Raw genomic sequence first — 19,708 nt, 5'->3', positions numbered from 1 at the left:
GACAGACCCCTTGCAGTTCTAAGTGTCTTCCATTTTTCTTGAACTATTTCCAGCACTTTTGGAAAACAGGTTATTTATTCTTAAAGAAAGCATGCCAATTATGGCAGGTCAATAAGGCACCGCAGGAAGGGCAGTGTTGCTTTGCTCCCCCTTCAAAGGCAGATCACAAGCACTGCCTTCGTTAACAAGTATTGACTACCCTAATTACTGCATTCTAGACCTCACATTTTCACTGCAGCACAAACCTCAGCTGTCTGCAGATGCCATGTGCCCAGGTTAGATTTTGCTCTTACTGACAACACTCTGAAAAGGGGCAGGCAGACTTTTTTTTTTTTAATAAATTATATGTACTTTTCATAGAATCATAGAATAGTTTGGGTTGGAAGGGACCTTTAAAGGTCATCTAGTCCAACCCCCCCTGCAATGAGCAGGGACGTCTTCAACTAGATCAGGTTGCTCAGAGCCCCGTCCAACCTACTTTTGTTGGATTTCAAAAATAGCCACAATACCTAGGAATGTACTTACCGATCCTAATCTTTCAAATTACATACCTGAATCTGTTGGTTTGCATGCCTAAAGTTAGAAAATACAAATCCAGTATTTAGACTTGGAAATTAGTGAACTGGTTTTCAGAAGAGCTCAAACTCAGTGCCTCAGAAAAACAGGCTATTTAGCTGTTACATTTGTACAGAAAATCCTGGCTGTAGAACAGAACACTTTCAACCTTGTTCTCACAACTCTCTGATTAACCGCATTGAGCAATACTTTTGCTTTCCCTATGCATGATTTAGAAACAGAAAATCAATCCTAAATAACTACAGGTGGGAATTTAAAAAGGCTATTTTAATTCTGAATAACATTGTCAGCAGAATAGAATACAGTTTAATCCCCCCCCCAACTACTTTTCCCCTTAAATATCCACTACATTAAATATCTGCCTTAAGAAAAAAAGCTCTATGGAAAATGATGACACCAATACCCTTACTATTCTGAAGCAGTTTTGTCTAATCACAGTAGTTTATTTACCTAACAGTGAAGACATATAAGAGCACTTGTTAAGAGTTTATGGATTCAATTCTTCTCCTTAGGTCAAAAGATATTTCTTTCTACACCACGCTGACTTCCTGCTCACATCCTCAATGCCGACACCCAAGGTGGCCGCACAACCTACACGCTGAAGGGCTCGCTGTCTTTCACTTCCTTTTGTGACTTTCAAGGCCAAAATGAGGGAGAGCTTTTGTTCACCAGAATATTGCACTTTTTCAGTTACTTTATGAATATGCTGTTTTTTCAGAGTGAGAGCTTTACACCTACCTTCTGATATATCCTCTCATACTAATTTGCTCCTATCTAGGGATGCATAGGAAGATGCCAAGAACCAACACAAGCTGAAAACACCTCCCCTTCATTCTTACTGTTGCACTCTGCACGTGTAACACATGCTCCAGAAAGCAGATACTTAAGTGAACATTAAAAGTCTGTCTGGATGAATGGAAAGCACACTTCTGTAGCTACCAGAAGGATATATTGTTAGACTGCACTTTGCCATTCCTTACATAGCAATTTGCTGCCTGCTGAGCATTGCCTGTTATTTCTATAGGAAAGCCGGAAGTGACACCAACAAGTGAGTTTTTTGTCACCCACACCTGAGGGCCACCAGGTGTCTGAAAAAGACACCTGATCCTTGCCAGTTTACCTTTAAAACAAGGCATCCACACTGAAAATACATATGAGATTGAGTAAGTATACTTCATCTTATTCTTAGTGATTTGGCTGAAGGAAGAAATCATTTTCACAGGAGATCCAGGACACAAAAGACACCACAGCTTCCAGCAATGTCTTCTGAGTTCCACAAGTATTACAGATTATAGTAATGAGATCATATCAGTTTTGGAATAGCCCTGCAGCTGAAACATCTTGTATTCATTGCACACAAGGTCAATGTTTTTGAAGGATGTCTCTTCACCACAATGCTGTCAAAGCAGTCTCAGTATCAGCAGAGCAGTCCAAAAGTGATAACCAGCTAAGTAGCTCTGGTTTCTCTAACTTAATAGTCTGTGGTGTGAAAACACCTTAAACATATATATATATATATATAAAAACACATCACCTTTAATCTTGTGCACCGTACTCTTTTGTGGTTTATACAGCAACCGTACGAGTGGTTTATACAGCAACATGAGGCTTTAATACTTCTTTGTCCAATAAGATAGAGATATCAATCCAATAAAATATAGTAGCTGCCTCCTGTTTTTTCAAAGGAGAGGGAGGGCTACTGATCCTTTAAGGTTTCTTTTGCTTAGAAGACAATTCTGGATGTAAAACTATACCCATCACACAGACTACAATAAATAGGTCAAAAATATTTTATCAAACAAAATATTTGCAAAACCTTTGAAGACTGGCGATTTGCTCCTGAGATGAAAAATACGTATACAAATGAGAACATTACAAAGGAAACCATGCTGGTCTTGAAGAAATAAGTTGTAAAGAGTCTCAATCCTTTCAAAACCGTATTACCTGCTATACAGAGCTGCTTGAAAATAAAATCAAAATTTAGGCATTATATTAGCAACACAGACCCAGTATCTGATCAATATCTTAGGTATCTGCAATAGGGCTTTTTGTTTCTTAAAAAAATTAAACAATGAAAAATTTTCTGTTTGGAATATCAAGACTTTTAATGAGACCAAAAAATACTGGGTTTCCATTTCACTTGAGAAATACCCCACAGTTCTCACTTAAAATCGCAGAAATCTAACAGCAGCCAGACAATCTCCAACTGCAGACAAACAGAAGATTTCAGTCTTATGAAATGGTCAGCCCATGACGCCATCAATCTTGGATTGCTCCATGTCACCTTGAGAATTACGTTCACCGTTCTGAGGGCTACTGCTGATCGCTCAGCATGATAATTTAGTAAAACCAGGACTAACTTTCCTAGTTAGGTCAATGATTTGAAGCAGGCAACGAGATATACTTGGGATAGATGAAGCATGATTTTTAAGTGGCTTTAGTGTAGCGGCACACTTAATTCAAAACCATGGGTCAGATGTTTTTACTACTTTTGAACATCACATAGTACAGGATCCAGTGTTTTGGCGTACAATCTGGCAAAACAGTCCTAGGGATCATTTCTTCTTATTTAGACGGAAGCACACTGGACCAGTACATCTGCTTCTTATGTCCAAAAAAATAGAGCCATTAACTTGTACGTCATTCCTTGTTATGCTACTCAGCCGTAAGAAGGAGGGACAGGGGAGAAAGTTGCTGAGACAAGTTTATTTTGCCAACCATCAGCAGATTCACTGACAGATTCAGAACAAGATTCACTAAGACCTTCGGAGCAGTCTCTGAAAGTAACTGTTATAAATTACTTAAGTTATAAGTTACTTAAAGCCTGGGAACAAGAAAAGAAGGTTGCATTTACACTTGTTTTTCTGTAAGGGCATCTATGGCCATGGAAGCAGAAAGGAAAACCGAGTTTTAGAAAGGTTTCACTATTCAGCATAACTGACCACAATCCAGATATGAAAAGGATAGCACAGGAATTATAGCAAAAGGAATTCGGAACACTAAGAGGTTAAGGGTCTTCTACCAGCAATAATCATCTTTATCCACTTCCATAGGCAGTTTATCCTCAATTCCAAATTTTTGTCATTGATCTCCAGCTCCAAGTTAGGCACTCACAAAGAAAGAATTATGCAGGTAAATTGCTCTGTTTTCATTCTAGACTTTGAACTAAGGATAGAAAACTAACATGCTAAGCTGCTGCTAAATTTAACCATTTTATGATTAATCACAGATTAACCTATGAAAGAGATTTTTTTAATGAAGTCTGTGGGAAACAAACCTATGCTCTACCTGGTCATATTTCTTTCACCTTGAACATAAAAAAGACCAGGTCTGAGTAGATATAAATATACAGCCGATAGGGTAGAAATCGCCTTACCTTCCATATCACATGGCGAATTTACTCAGCACAACCATTTCTATTGAATCACAGCATTACCAGGCACAGAATATTTGCAAATGATTCACAGTTAAACTAAACCTTAGCGAAACTAAACCTGGTTTACTGGCTGTAGGTCAGTACCCAAGAGTTTCAAAGAGTTCAAAAAAGTTCAACGTATGAACATTCATCTTGAATGCAGTTTTTCTCCATGTCAGCCAGTTTTCTGTTTTGTTAAAAACTACACCAAGCGAGGAGCTTCATCTGTACATACATACAAAAGAAGATATAGGGAAGTATGCAAAACAGTTTGGTAACAGACAGATGGGATGATGACAGTACTCAGAGACATATGGACCTGTTGTAATCCATTAAAGAGTATGTTCCTCCACACAGTCACAAGCACTGCGTACACAACCAATACTGTTACCAGTTCACCTTTTTCACTGGGTATGAAAAGCTCAGAACCTCTAAGGAGCTTCTCCAGCTTTTCAAGTTATGGCCCTAGCAACTGCTAAATCAAAATGCAACCTGTAGGCCAGGCCCACAATCGCTAGTAGGAAGGAAAAACCAGACCAACTTCGCTGAATCACAGTCAGCTGGAAATACAGCAGTAGCCCCTACCATCAGGGCACAGAACTACTGCGGCAGCGACGGTGGCCACGCCACCAGCTCCGGTCCGAAGAATGGCAGCAAGCGGCCACAACACTTCACAGTTGGGAAAATGTGACAGTCCAACATCTAAAGCTCACCTTCCCCACTGCTGTGTGTGTATAGCTGCTGTGGTGAACAGACTGAAGAGAGAATAAACCAGGCAGCACCCTTCGTGTTCTGGTTCCAGCAATGAAGCAATTTAGGGTTTGGGTTTGGTTTGTTTGTTTTTTTTTAATAGAAGTTGGTGAAGAATTCAGTGAGGTGGTGTGGGGAAGGGAAATAAGGTTGTTTTAAATTCAAATATGAAGTCAAAGAAATTACTGCATTGACTTTGCCTGCCTGTTTTGAGCCTTGTTAGTGCAGGATCCCTACCTAAGCTTGTGTACCAACACAGAGTTAAAATATTTATCTGTCAAGACTTGCCTATGTATTGTTGGATCTCATACAATGTTTTATTGATATTTGTCAATAAAGAGCAATATGCAGCTGCTCATATTTTAAGTTTCCATAGGTACCATGTGCTAATATTGAATTTTCACATTTTCAACACAGCAAGGCACAATTTTGTGGGTAAAACAAAATGGTTTAAGTTTGAAAGATGCTGAAGTTGAATAAAATTACTTAAATATAAGTTACCTTATTAACTTCATATTAGAATTACCTTAACTGAAGTTGAATAAAATTCAGCTTTAGATTTCAAAACTCAGATTCTTGTCATATGTATAAGGTTAGCATATAAGATTACCTTAATTTTAACCTCTGAGTTGTAAAACACAGATGTGCTTTTTTTTTAATTTAAACACCTAAATTAGAATTAATAGAACAAGTCCACACCTGCCTCCTATTTAATATCAGATAAGTGAATCAGAGAGGACATGCAGACATTCTCCACAATCCACTAATCAGGAAACAAACATGCATCTTTTCAGAAAGTTATTTTGCCTGTGTATTCCTAAATGTCTCTGCTAAGTCCTAATTAGGGAACAGGATAATATTTAAAAAACAAAACAAAAACCAAAAATGCACACCTTCCAAGTTAATAAGGAGCAAACAGTAAAAGAGTTGGCTTTACTCTTCTTCTAGTGTTTTTGCTAAGGAAAAGTAACCACAGGGAGCGATGAGCTGAAAGAAGAAACAAACCAGTCTAACGTCACATCAAGAAAACCCTCTCATTGACTTGATACACTGTGCAAAAAGGATCTTCAACTTATTTCTTTTACATTATAATCATCGTAGGAACCACAATAGTAGAATCAAAAAAGGCAGCCTATAGTAGTTTGCTGCTAAATTAAATTATTGGTAGTGAATTCTTTGATAATTTCTTATTGTACCCAGATACATCTGGATCTCGTCGTGCTATGTAACATATAAGCAAAAAAAGAGATGATTATTCTGCAGAAGAGATTACTGTATTTTGATTATTTGTTCCACTTGTTCAGAACAGAAAGAGCTTTCTTTCTTTCTACACCATGCTGAGGAGACCGGGAAGCGCGCAGCAACAGGAGGAGAATCTTGGTGGACAAGGCTCCAGTACCGAGCAAGTTGTTGCCTCACATGCCGGTGCTTCGAGACCCTGCGGAAGGCAGCGGCTGCGGCAGACACTGTCCTTCAGATCACCTGCAGAAAAATCAGGCAGAGAGCACGCTGCCAACTGCATGGCACTGATAAAAGCATGGTTGAAGTGGCCATTTGAAAAGGGAAAACTTTGACTTTAGACAACATTTGAGGCTCTTGATGTATTTCTAGTTTGACTGCTGTAGTAATAGACAAATGCAACTTACTGCTGAGTTATTACAAATATTTTTACTGAAGATTTCTGACCACTAGAAACTTGCCTATAATCTATTAAATTATCTTATGAGACATGCATTAACTATTACATTCAACAAACAAAATTCACTCAGTTTACATTTTCTACACAAATTCAATATGGTATGTAAAAGAAAAACTAGCCTTGTCATCAATAGAAAATGTTCCAAAGCCAATACTAAAATCTGGCAACTTGATTGTGTCAGTCAACTGCCTTTGACCTCATGCTTGCAGTAGCCACTGTGCTAACAGGGTAGGCAAGCAGCTTTACTTAAACATACATGAGGGCAGATAATCCTGAAGAACAACCTCAGTTTGTGTAGCCCTTCTCCCTGTTACTCCATAGATGTATGGCAGACATGGTTATTTCCAATGCAAGACAAAAAGCATTAACTGAAAGCCTCTCAATGAACTGGAGTTAAAAAAAATCAAGTTAGATGTGGCTAAGAGGCATTGCTCCTGACCTTTACTTACTAATATGAAGAACAGTAAGCCAGGCTTAATGTCAGGGGAGTCGGGGTGGAAATCACATTATGCAATTGAAGGTTTAATCCTTGAAGGTATTAACCATACCCAAATGCTTACGTCCAAACCGTAGCCACATCCAACCATATCCTGATGCTTAGGTCCAGTACAGTCTATCAAATTACATTAGGGATTAGATTGGCCCCCTGCTGTTTTATACACAGGGAATATTTTTAGATTACCAATAAAAGTGCCGTGGAAGAACTATGATGCCCGTGACAAAGCCAATGCATTGAGAAATCCGTCCCTTTGCTAGAACAATGCAGCACCGCAGCTCGCTGAAGCAGCCTGTGCAGTAACAGCGCTGTGAGCTGGCAGACACCTAGCATTAGACACATTCTCCTCAGAAACCTTTATATTTCTTAATCACAATTTTTAGTTCCTTATTTTCTACTTTAGCTTTTGAAGGTGTTCCTTATTTTCCAGGAACTTTTAGATAATATTTGTGGAGATTGCCATCATGTCCCAAATGGTTAAACACTGACCCAATAATGTTTGTAAAAATAATAACTAAAAAAAATTTTTTAAAACTCCTTTTTTTCCTACAGTAGCTTCTGTCAGTGGCAAGCCACCTATAACCTTCTGAACAAGAAAAAAAACCCCAACAAAATATGAATATCAGACCTCTTTATTTTACATAACACTGAAGCCTCTCAATTGACCTGCCAGGTCAAGGTTACAGTCTCTCAAATTGACCTCCAATTTGCTAAAAGATTTTAACTCAACTTTTTTTTTTTTTAAATCATGTTTTCCACAACAGGATTAAAAAACAACCAACCAAAAAACCACCCAACCAACCCACACTAACAGGAACCATGCTACAATTAAGGACCACACTCCCCAAATAATTAATTATATAATCATAATTTAAATAGCAGATCATTCAATGGTATAACATCCACATATAGAAAAAAAGATAGGGGAAGACGACAGAATACATTCCACACAAAAACATAGATTATTTGCTTCTATTTACTTGAATATATGTCATTCAAGAGCTTATGGTAAAAACGGAGGTGGTTCTTCATTAGCATAGGATTACCTAGTTTTATTCTGTGGCTTGTTAGCAGCTGCTGTAAAGCAGTTCAGAAGTTTTCATTTAAAGTCTAACACACTTACCAGCTATCAGAATTCTCCTGCCTTCTCTCAATGTAAGCCCACACACCAAGAAAAATAAAAAAGAAAAAAATCCTTAGGATAAAGAGTCCTTTCAGCACCATGCAGTCAGCTTGCAGTCCTCTCTCCTTACTTCCAGTTACTAAATAGCTTCTGCTTTTCTAACCCCTTGTGTACCACACCTGGAAAAAACCCTTATCAGAAAGCTGATCCTGCTTCTACGCCCTGAGCCACTGTAAACATTGTATTTTAACTTCAAACAACCTGCCCTTCCGCGTGTACCAAAAAAAAAAAAATAATAATAATCCAACTGTAGTACCTCAGGTACCTCAGCTCTGTGTATTTCAGTTTCCAGCTCTGCTAGCCTTACCCACTGTTAGGCTTGCCTATCATCTCACTGACTATAATATGCATGCAGTCCTTGTCAGTCTTAGCAAGGATTACATATTCTCACTTTTCATATTTAAAAAGCATTTTTCCTTCCTGAAACTGAAGCTAACATTTGACAGCAAACAGCTACTTTGTTTGATTTCTTAAGGGAGGAAAAATACTTAGAGAAATTCCTCCATTTTCATCCCAAACTATAGATTCAGGGTGGTATGTGGGCACAAAGGCAGCCCAAATATTAGTGACACAAAGGACTACCTCAGAATGAACATATGGGAAGCAGAGAGGGGCAGCAGTGTTTTTTTTTCTTCCAATATGTACTTTTGTACTAGCAAACAGAGCTGAGCAGAGCACTGTGGAAAATAGAGAACTACTAAATACATGCACTCCCATAGTCTTCACAGAGCACAAGTCATCTACTTCTGCTCAGGTCTCTAATCTCCTTCCCTGAGACCAAAGGAAGGAAATAGTGAAAGATTTACTGGTTTTTTTTTAAGGCAGCACTGGTGTGAGCAATAGCACTCTACACCACAGGGCAGCAGAGGGAATCTGATTTTTTTTTTCTTTTCCCTGCAGCAAACTCTCTCCAAGATGTCACTCTAATAGAGAATGTCTGTAATTTTTTCCTGATCTGTAGCATATCCCCGAGCACCTCCAGGCAAAAGGAAAGAATCGGAAAGCCTGGCGCTGCAAAGGGGCATTTATGACACTTACTGGGCCTGAACAACATAACTTGAGTTTTCATTTGCAGTGCTGCATAGTCACTTCTCTACAAGCAAGCATTTGGATTCTGTAACTTCGCCAAATGTGACTATTCATTACATCACACCTAGACACATTAACTGGAAAAGAGTTATGTTAAACTGCTGTGCCCCAGATCCGTTCACCATGCAGACACTTCAGCAGCATTACCAACCCAGTCTTCCCGACACTGGCCATTTTTCTCTGTGTCAGCTTTAAAAACACTTTCCTTTTTGAAAGGACTATGTTAATATTCTCTCAGAAAACCATAGTGAAAGTCATGAATTTTAAAGAATAAGAGTCTGAATTACTTGTACCAAAGAAATGTTAGAAGACCGTGAAGGCTTTCTGATGTCTCATATAAGAGGATCGTGGTCCCGCTCACAGTTGTCAAATACCGCGTGCTATTTCAGATGAATGATAAACATGTATGCCTTGACCCCAGCAGAACAGGAGCAATCAATAAGGGCTTGGCAAATGCCTTTCAACATCACTGTCTAACCCTGCGGGGAAAAAAGTAATCTGACAATTTGAGATGTGTGAGACACCCCTAGAAATACTCTTCAGTTTTCTAAATGATGTAAATATTTAAATCAGCAAATCATAAAACATACACAGTGAAACTACTTAATCCCTTTTTCATTTAGAACCTATCACCTTCCTATCTCAACATTTTCCGTAAGTTACATGAGGCACAAAAACCAATTAAGATTAGTTTTAATCAGGATCCAGTCTGACACAACCACTGAATGGCATTTAGGAAATAACAAGGAGGACACAATATTCATGGTGGTAAGATTCACGCTATGTACTACAATCCAACATCCTAATATTACTCAGATTTTAAATTGGTAAGCCTACTTTTTTGTTACAGCTCAACTGCATTTGCTGAAAACAACCAAAAAAAAACCCCATATAAAACTAGTTAACTACACCATTGGTACCAGCCACATAAGAAAAGCAGAGATTATACTGTTAAAAGTTAACAGTTGTTAAAACCAGGAAGTAATAATTCTCCACAGCTAGGATGAACAGATGCTTGTTTGTTTAAGCTCTATCAAAATCCTTGGAAGAGGTAACTCATTTGGGTTTTGAAGTTCCTTTAAATTCCTGATTAATACACACAGTGTTAATATTATTCTCATTTCTATGAACAAAAGGCTTTTAGTATATCCTGTGCACAAGCAGTAAAGTCCTTGTACAGAAAATAAGTAAGATAAACACTTAAAGGGGCAATTCTCCACACTGAAGTTGAACACCAAGGGCAGCCCACGCCAATAGTAGCCCGGTCTCTTGCTGGCTACACACAGCCGTTGCGATGGACTTTTTTCTCCCCCTTTGACTGCATGTCAGGAATGTTATTCTGAAGATATCCTCTATGCTTGATACAGGACAGGGAAAGGATATAAGGAAGTGTAGAAACAGATTACATGCACAAACAACCAGTTGGGTTGTTGTGTTTTGACTTGCTTACACCTTTCCATTCAACCTAACCACAAAAGCCACCACAGAGCGCTACGGCAATTACCTGCTGCTACCTGACCTAGCCTGGCGGTCTCTAAACAGCATGTTAACAGCCAGCTCAGGCGTTAGCATTCCCTTCATTTGTAAGCCTGGTGAGCATATTTGTCCACTGGATCAGATATAGATTAATAAATTATAAAGAACACTGTTTACTGCATTATCATGCATAACCCAAGGGAGCGTGAAGGTAATTACAGAGCAACAGTTGGGGCAGGTTACCAGAACTTGATGAAAGTCAACTTAAACTTCTGCATTAACTACCACTCTATTTTCTAAAATGGACAATTATTTTTAGTAGTAAATAGATGCAACTCGCTTTCAAATTTAAAATGCATCTTAATAAAATTCACATAATTCCATACTTAGAATTAAAATAAGCCAAAACACAAATGCTGAATAATTTTATGCACTGATAGGAATTCTCATTTTATTGTATATACCACAAAAAATCAGGTGTTTTGCAAAGCCTCCCCTAGAATCACGTTTTCACCTGAGAATGCTTTTATTTTAAAGACATAAAAGCCCTCTTTTTTAAGAATTAAGAAGTTACAGGCATTCAAAGGGCAAATAAAAAGGATCCCCAAGAACTCCAGAAAACCATCCTCAGGTGTCTGTCATCCCACATAACCTTCTTGAATGCTATAGTACCGCTAGCCCATACGAGAATAGCTAAAGTACAAAAGGATTCTACCTTCACAGATGAAATGTAATTTCTTAATGACAAAAGTTAGTGTCAGAATGAACGAAAAGGAACGTGCAGTATGCTTGTATTAAGATAGGGACGTTTTGGCAAGAGTCAACTGCAGAAAAAGCTAGCAGTATAATTGCATAAAACTGAAAAAGCTTCAGTTCTATCAAAAACAATTTATTTTTTCTGTATTAGTGACTTTGTTTTGATTCTTAAATCACCAGTTCTGAAGATGAATATAATTAGCCAGTAAGTTTCATCTCCTAACTCAATTACTGATGTTAATACAAATAATGCATATATTAATATTCAGTTAAGAAACCAAAGTGTCACAGACAAGATCGTGAATGGTGGTACGTGAGAGCAAAGAGGAAAAACATTCTGATTACTCACTGCAAGTAGTTGCCTCAAGCCCTTCTGATACAAGACAAAACATTAAAAAGGAACTTATCTTCAAATATTATTTGCTTTAACAATTTTACAATTCAGGTAATTTATAGGGTTTTTTTTAAAGTCTGCTGTAGACCACAACTTTGATTTTTGATTTAAAATACCTGTTTCACAGTGGAAGAGAACCTAGGAGTCTGAAACAGCTTAAGCAACTGAATGCCTCAGCATAGTAGGAAAGATAAAAGCTACCAATATAACCCTTAAGTAAATGAATAAAAAGTTGCCCTACCCCAGCATACTAGCTGGAGCTTAAAGACTAAACAGTCTGCGCAAGGAACAGAGACTGGTCGGGTCAGGACCCTCAGCCAGAACCAGGAGCAGTGGCAGGGAGCTCTACACTCCCTCCCTCCCTCTTCTACCTCCAGAAGCCACCAGGTATGGGCAGGAGGATCTGCTCTCAGATCAAGGCCTCTCGTGCTTCACAGAAATAGAAGATATGTCCAAAGATGTCGTTAGAAACCTCTATATTGACTTTTCCTTTGAGTGCTGCAAGGTCCCCAAAGAGATCACACAGGAGCCCCATCAGAAATCCAGACGGTCCAGAGAAAGCACGCAGCATTAAACCAGGGCCTAGGACAGCCACCTGCAGCGGGGCCACCAGCAGCCCTGGTACTAGCCCGCAGCACTAGCACTCAGGGGCAGCTCAGACCCTGCAGGTTTCAAGTGTGCAGGAGCCAGAGTTACAACATAGTTATACAGCTATAAGGTTGGGTGCCGTTACAGTAGCTGCAAGTCCCTACCATGAGGACTCAGTCACAACAGCGACCGACAGAACCAAAAGCCTAGCACAGAAACATCCCATGCTCAACTAATAAAAACCCAAATCTTTCAGAAAGCCAGAAGAAATCAAGCCACTAAATCAGACAGAATTATTTTCAATCATTGGTCACCATCTTCGCTCCCCGATCCTCACCTACGTCTGGGCACACTAGCATCTATTTGAGAGGGAGGGCAAGTGCCTGCAGTTACTCACGAGGGGAAGGCTAGACCTGTAAATCAGCTGCATTATCATCTCTGCTGCAAGACAACATTTGTTCAGAAGTCAGGAATAAATCGCAGGATTTCACATCTCACATTACAGTTCCACCACGCTTTTCCTTCTTTCCAGGCTATTTAACATATTTTACATTAACATCTGTGACACGCTTAGCACTAATACTTAGTAACTAACATTATTTCATTGCTCTGCCCTACCTTCAACTCCATGTCTTCTGCCTCCAATTTTAATCCATTTTTATGCTCCATTTTACTGAGTTTCAGTCTAATCAGAGGCGTCAAATTGCTCTGAAACTCATTTGAAATACATTTCTTTACATGTCTGGCTTTGCAGACTATTGTAGCAGTTTAGTTTTTCTCCTCTTCTGCTTTTACTCATTTTTCCATATCTTCTGATATCGCCTTACTGTTGTGTATTTGTGTGCTGGGATCGCATCTCTGATTTTTGCTTGGTTCATCAACTTTTCAACAAAGCCCCATCCTCCCTTCCCTTAATTTCAAAAGTCTTTTCTTCTGCTAAAGCCATCTCTTAAAATGCTACTTCGAAGGCAGCTAATTCAAGAAATCATTAAAGAGTTCTCTTTTGAATTCCTCCTTTTACTTGGTTGGGTTATTGGCAAAACTACCGCTCTGGGGATACCCTCTCTAAACAGAATTCTCTCTCCCGTTGTCAGAAGTACAGGATTTTGTTGATCCAGTTTGCCTGAATATATCAAGCTGTCCACAGCTATGCACTTGATTGAAACGTTTTGACCATCAAGAGCTGGAGGCAAAGTTTATTCATAGATTTAACATGATGGAAGGGATCATTCTGATCATCTAAGTGTAACTATTCATCCTAGATCGCCCTATATTCAGGAACGATACTACATACAGTATCCAATACTGGAACAGAAAGCCATTCTTACCCTCATAGAAAAAGGAGTCTCAGCTACAAGATTCACAGCCAGTAATTTGATTAAAATATTGAATTGACAATAACATTTTGAAGAAAATCTACCCAGCATTAACGAAAGCCCACAAGTATCTTATTTTAAAATTTGCTTGCTTCATATTTTTCCTTTCCCTCTGACAAATCCTTCGTCCCGGGAAGATAATTTGTCTCATATAGCAAATACATAACACTTCTTTAAGACATAACAGTACAAAACACAGCAGTTGGAATGCTTTATCACAGATCACACTGTACCCAAGACATACTGACATGCAGCATCAAATAAAAATACCGCCCAGTTATAAACGGGATTTTGACTGAAATGCTGGGAGATGGGAGATGAGATAGTCCCTCACTATGACTTAAGAAGCGGGTGAAAAGTCTGACAACTGCAGTTTTAAGCAGCACAGGTATTGACAGACAAGGGACAAAATAATAGCCAAGGGCAAATCATTACTTTTTTTTTTATGAACAGACTCAATATGTGTTTTACTGGTTGCCCAAAAGTAACACATTCCTCGAGCATCCAGTTTGCCTGAATATATCAAGCTGTCCACAGCTATGCACTTGATTGAAACGTTTTGACCATCAAGAGCTGGAGGCAAAGTTTATTCATAGATTTAACATGATGGAAGGGATCATTCTGATCATCTAAGTGTAACTATTCATCCTAGATCGCCCTATATTCAGGAACGATACTACATACAGTATCCAATACTGGAACAGAAAGCCATTCTTACCCTCATAGAAAAAGGAGTCTCAGCTACAAGATTCACAGCCAGTAATTTGATTAAAATATTGAATTGACAATAACATTTTGAAGAAAATCTACCCAGCATTAACGAAAGCCCACAAGTATCTTATTTTAAAATTTGCTTGCTTCATATTTTTCCTTTCCCTCTGACAAATCCTTCGTCCCGGGAAGATAATTTGTCTCATATAGCAAATACATAACACTTCTTTAAGACATAACAGTACAAAACACAGCAGTTGGAATGCTTTATCACAGATCACACTGTACCCAAGACATACTGACATGCAGCATCAAATAAAAATACCGCCCAGTTATAAACGGGATTTTGTGCTGGGAGATGGGAGATGAGATAGTCCCTCACTATGACTTAAGAAGCGGGTGAAAAGTCTGACAACTGCAGTTTTAAGCAGCACAGGTATTGACAGACAAGGGACAAAATAATAGCCAAGGGCAAATCATTACTTTTTTTTTTATGAACAGACTCAATATGTGTTTTACTGGTTGCCCAAAAGTAACACATTCCTCGAGCAAGCTCTCCTTTTCCAATCCAAAAATCTCCCAACCGCATTTAATCATTTATCTGCGAAAGCAACCTGCTCCTGTGATTTTGTGCACCAAACTAATTTGCATTGTGTGTGTAAGCTATTATTTTCCCAATTTCAACTATGCCTAAAAGCATTTCAGCAATGGTATTTACCAGCACCTCTGCAATTTTGCTCTCTCACGGTATATTCTAAAGAAGCCTCTCCAGCAAAGAGCAGACTTATGTTATTTTCAGCAAATTCATGTAAAATTGTAACTCTTCTTTGAAACCCTTTGTGTATTGTCATTAGCAAGTCAAGCAGTTGTGAATACAAATTCGAATTTATTTAAGGAAATCACCATCCTGATCACCAGGAATTCAGTATGACAAGACCAACAACCATTATTGGGTAAAGTAGACATTGTTTGGGAAGGGCTAAACAGCCTCACCAAGCCAACCCAAGATACACATATAAGCAACTTTCCTGGATAGTCTATGAACCAAACAGTACACTTATTGGCTTTAAAGGGATTATTTTGATCCTAAATATTTGCAGGAGAAGCAGGGGAAGAAAGGCATAAGAAAATAGTAAAATTATATTCAGGAAGCTGGGTTCCATTTCCTGGCACTTTCACACAACACATTTGCTTCAGTAGGAGGCACATGGGATTAATTTGACTCACAGAAACAGGAAGCTCTCTAATAACAGACAGGAAAATGCATTTTCATGCAAGTTCTGCATAAAGCAATTTTTTATACTTTACTTTCCCTCATTTTGAGGGGAGAGGGATATTTAGAAGCAATTTTGTATGTGCTCACTTTCCTCTCTCAGTATTTTCAAGTATCAGCACTCCTTGATAAATCTCAACTTCAGAAAAATTTCAAAAACCCTGCATTCATCAGAAAAGCGTGCAAGGCAACTAGTTCTCTTTCATGGTGGTCTCTAATGCATCTGCAGATTCCAATCACTGCTTAAATTAGCCCTAATGATCATATAGGTTTTCCCTGAACACACTGTGTTCAGCAATCAGATTTTCAATCGCTTCAGACCAGTCAACAAAATGCAGCAGCTAACACAAAGCCACGAGCAAGGAGAATGATAGCCCAAAGTTCATTGTTTTAAAAAATAAAACAAAAACAACAACAATGAAAAACTATCAGGCAGGGCATAATTGTTGTTCAAGCTTTTAAAGAATAAACTCCTGAATAATAAAGACATTTTTCATAGTCTAGAGCAGCATGCTATTAGTCTCATTTAGTTATCTCGCACTGCAGGATGAAAACCCAAAAGACTACTGAAATTTTGCTAACATAATCCCATAAAATCATACCCATTTAACAGGCAGAGATACAACAGTAGCGGCTGGAAACTATTTTTTTTTTCCCTGTCAATGTTTGCAGATACCTTGCTGCAGTGAATGCTGTCCTGAATGCAAATTACCTCAGCTCCCTAAGAGGCACACTGCAATGTCTGAGACTGCCAATATATAGTACGATGCCAGCAGACATATTTAGGAAAAAGGGAACAGAAGAGAATAATCCAGAAAGGGTGTCAATTTGCACTTAAGCAAAAAAAGCCAAGGAATCAGTGCAAGATTTGAACTGCACAAAAAGTTAACCTAGTCTATGTGTAGCAAGGACAGAGGTGACTGTACTGATAGCTAGAAGAAGCTATTTCTTGCTATGAAAGCGAGTTACTGTGTCCTTGTGTTCTGAGACGTATCTCCACTACACAGCTAAATCAAGTCAGCTAAGTGGAGGTAAAACCTTCTAGGATAGCTTAATCCGATGCAGAATCGAAGTACTGCCATGCTCACACTTTGCAGAGCTTCTGGCTTGTGAAAGGTGCTGAACAAGCAAGCAGTAGCCTACACCCACTTCCTGGCAGATAGCTAATTTTGAGTCAACATGCATACATGCATTTGAAGTAGAGATTTGCTTAAGTTAGTATCAACTCTGAGCTCAAATTTAGTAGAAAAAAAGACACCAAATCAACATTAGTTATTCCCTTCAAAGCCAGATTCTTTATCATGCTACTCTTCTTCCCTAAACTGTCTCCAGATATTGGCCTTGACATTTTCCAGCCATTTCAAAGTATTTCTGAAGATTCAAGTACTCTTTTATCCAATCCTTTAAATTAATGTCAACTTCTAATAGGAAGTAATTTTTGCTTTGTCTGGTAGGTAGTTAAACACACCAAGCTTTTTCAAACTGAAATATGAACAAAATTCAATTGCAATTTTGCACACGACAATGAACCTGAGTGACTTGGACTATAGTATGTTGAGGAGAACAATTTTTCTGTTAGAAGTCAGATACTTAGATTGCAATGCACAACAAAAGCCTGATGCTGTAACGGAAACCTTAAGTAGCCCATTTCAGCATTAGAAATTTTTCAAACACCACCATGAATGGAAATAATTCCAGATCTTCTGTCTCCCAGCATAGAAAACATGATATTCCCTACTTCATCAGGCCAATGTCAAAGGCTCTGAGGAAACTATTGAGTGTCCAGGAGTTATAATAGGTCTTATTAAGTCTTCTCACTAACTAACACACAATTCACTAGTCTGAGAAGAGTTCCGATATACCTGCCATATGCATAATCCGGGTTTTTTTCTAATGCATTTATAAGCAAATACAGCTCATGTAATACATCTAGTTTCTCCAGTTGCTTTCCAGATACAGATCTGAGACAACTGCCAGAGTCCCATCCCCATGCAGTAACGTAACTAACTAGCACATTTCACAACACTTGGCAGAGACAAGGATTGGAGATGTGTGGGCTACACTAACTCCTCCTCCCCCCTAAGGTTTTGAAGCAGGTCAAAGGCATACTCCTGCATTAGAAAACCCCTTTAAAATCCAGTTAGCATTTTGCAAGCCAGAAAAGCATAAACACCTGAGTTGGGGGGGGGGGGGGTATTAGACAAAGAAAAGCAGCAGAGAGAGCGGGGGGGGGGGGGGGGGGGGGGTTGATAGGCAAAAGAACACACCCAACTTTATGTTGCACCTGGGGATTAAAGTTTATACTTGGAGAATCAAGGCAGTCTGATCACCTTTTATCAGCCACAGAAGCAGTCACATTCTGACTACAAAGAACAGAGAGGGAGGCTATGAAGCTATCCTGGGACTATAGGATGCTGGAGCACATGCCACGGTGGCCACTGCCAACAGCAGGAGCAGATAGGGAGCCAAAGACCCACTAAGAGAAAACAAATTGTATACACAAGGCTTCTTCACCTCATTTTCTAGTGGAAATGGATTATGAATGAAAAAAGAAGGATTTATGTACCTACATGAGAAAAGCTAAAAATCATCATCAAGTCTCCCTTTTATTTCCCACATCCCAATGAATCTTTGGGATTCATTTCCTTATCTTAATTTTGTGAGTTTTTCATATTGCAATCATATTTAACAATCATGATGCAAGAAAGTACTATGAAGTTGGTTATTGCAGTGCAGGGACATTTGATAAGCAGCATGTTGCTCTTGTCATGGCCCTCACAACCCTCCTGCCATCCCAAAGCCACAAGAAGAACGCTCACACTGAAAAGCTATGGATTGCACATACATTTAGTAAATAAAAATCACCCGGTGGGTTTGGTGTGTGCACAGATGAAAAGAACAACAATAAAAGATTGTAGATGAGTATGAAACTGTTACCCAGGAGTCCAAGGTAACACTGAGCAACTACAGAAGCCTAACGAAATGAGAAGTAGAAACAGAAAACACGGGGTCCCTGTTGTTACTGTACCTGTTAGAAGACAATGAAATCCATTAAGTCTACATTCTACAAATACAACTGCCAATTCCTCTTTCCCCCGTGTAAGCATGCAAGTACAGCCTTTGAAAAAAAATCCCACCACCAATAAAAAATTGTGGATTCATGCACTTATCCAAAGCCACTACACATTAAACCTAAAATAAAGCACACTATGAACAGCATTGTGATAGTCTGTTCTTATTTGTGCATGCTCATCGTTAAATTAAGCAGGCCTCTTGCCCAGGAAATTGTGAAAAGACAGTCCCCAAGCAAAACATCCCTGTCCTTATATTTGGCATGTCATCATTCCCAACAATATAACAAGCATATGTCAGAGATTTCAAGCTTTATTTTGTCCACTTTGTCCTTCCACATCCATAAAACCAAGCTGCCATGATGTCACAAGCATGAGCACAGCGTGTCACACCTGCTGTCACATCACAGAATCACAGGATTTAGACCGATAAATAGGTGTGTGCGTTGACTTGCTCATAAGCAACAACCTTCTGAAGTTTGGATCTTATGATAGCTTATTTTTACAGCGTGGCCAAGGTAACACAGATAACCAGCCTAAGCTGTCCACCCCTTTTAATAGTACTGCATTAGTGTCGTAGCAGCTGCCTTCTGAAGCATAACATGTCAAACAAGTCTAACACAGGTTTGTTGCTGAAAAGGTCAAAGAGGCATCGGGGAGGGGCAGGCGTGAGGCATGGGTCTGTCAGAGGAGGGAGACCGCTTCCTTGCCCGTCTAAGAGCTGTTAAAAGTACAACTTCGGAACTTTTCCTGCCGAGATGGGGTCTGAGGGCATGAGCTGAGCTGCGGCCGCCCTGCCAGCCCGGCCGCCCCCGGCCCGAGGGCCCGGAGGGCTGCCCCTCCACCCCAGCTCAG

Source organism: Pygoscelis adeliae, unplaced genomic scaffold (genome assembly GCF_000699105.1).
Source record: "Pygoscelis adeliae isolate BGI_AS28 unplaced genomic scaffold, ASM69910v1 Scaffold38, whole genome shotgun sequence".
Taxonomy (NCBI): domain Eukaryota; kingdom Metazoa; phylum Chordata; class Aves; order Sphenisciformes; family Spheniscidae; genus Pygoscelis; species Pygoscelis adeliae.
The sequence above is the reverse complement of the archived record's forward strand: the minus strand, read 5'-3'. Positions refer to the sequence as shown.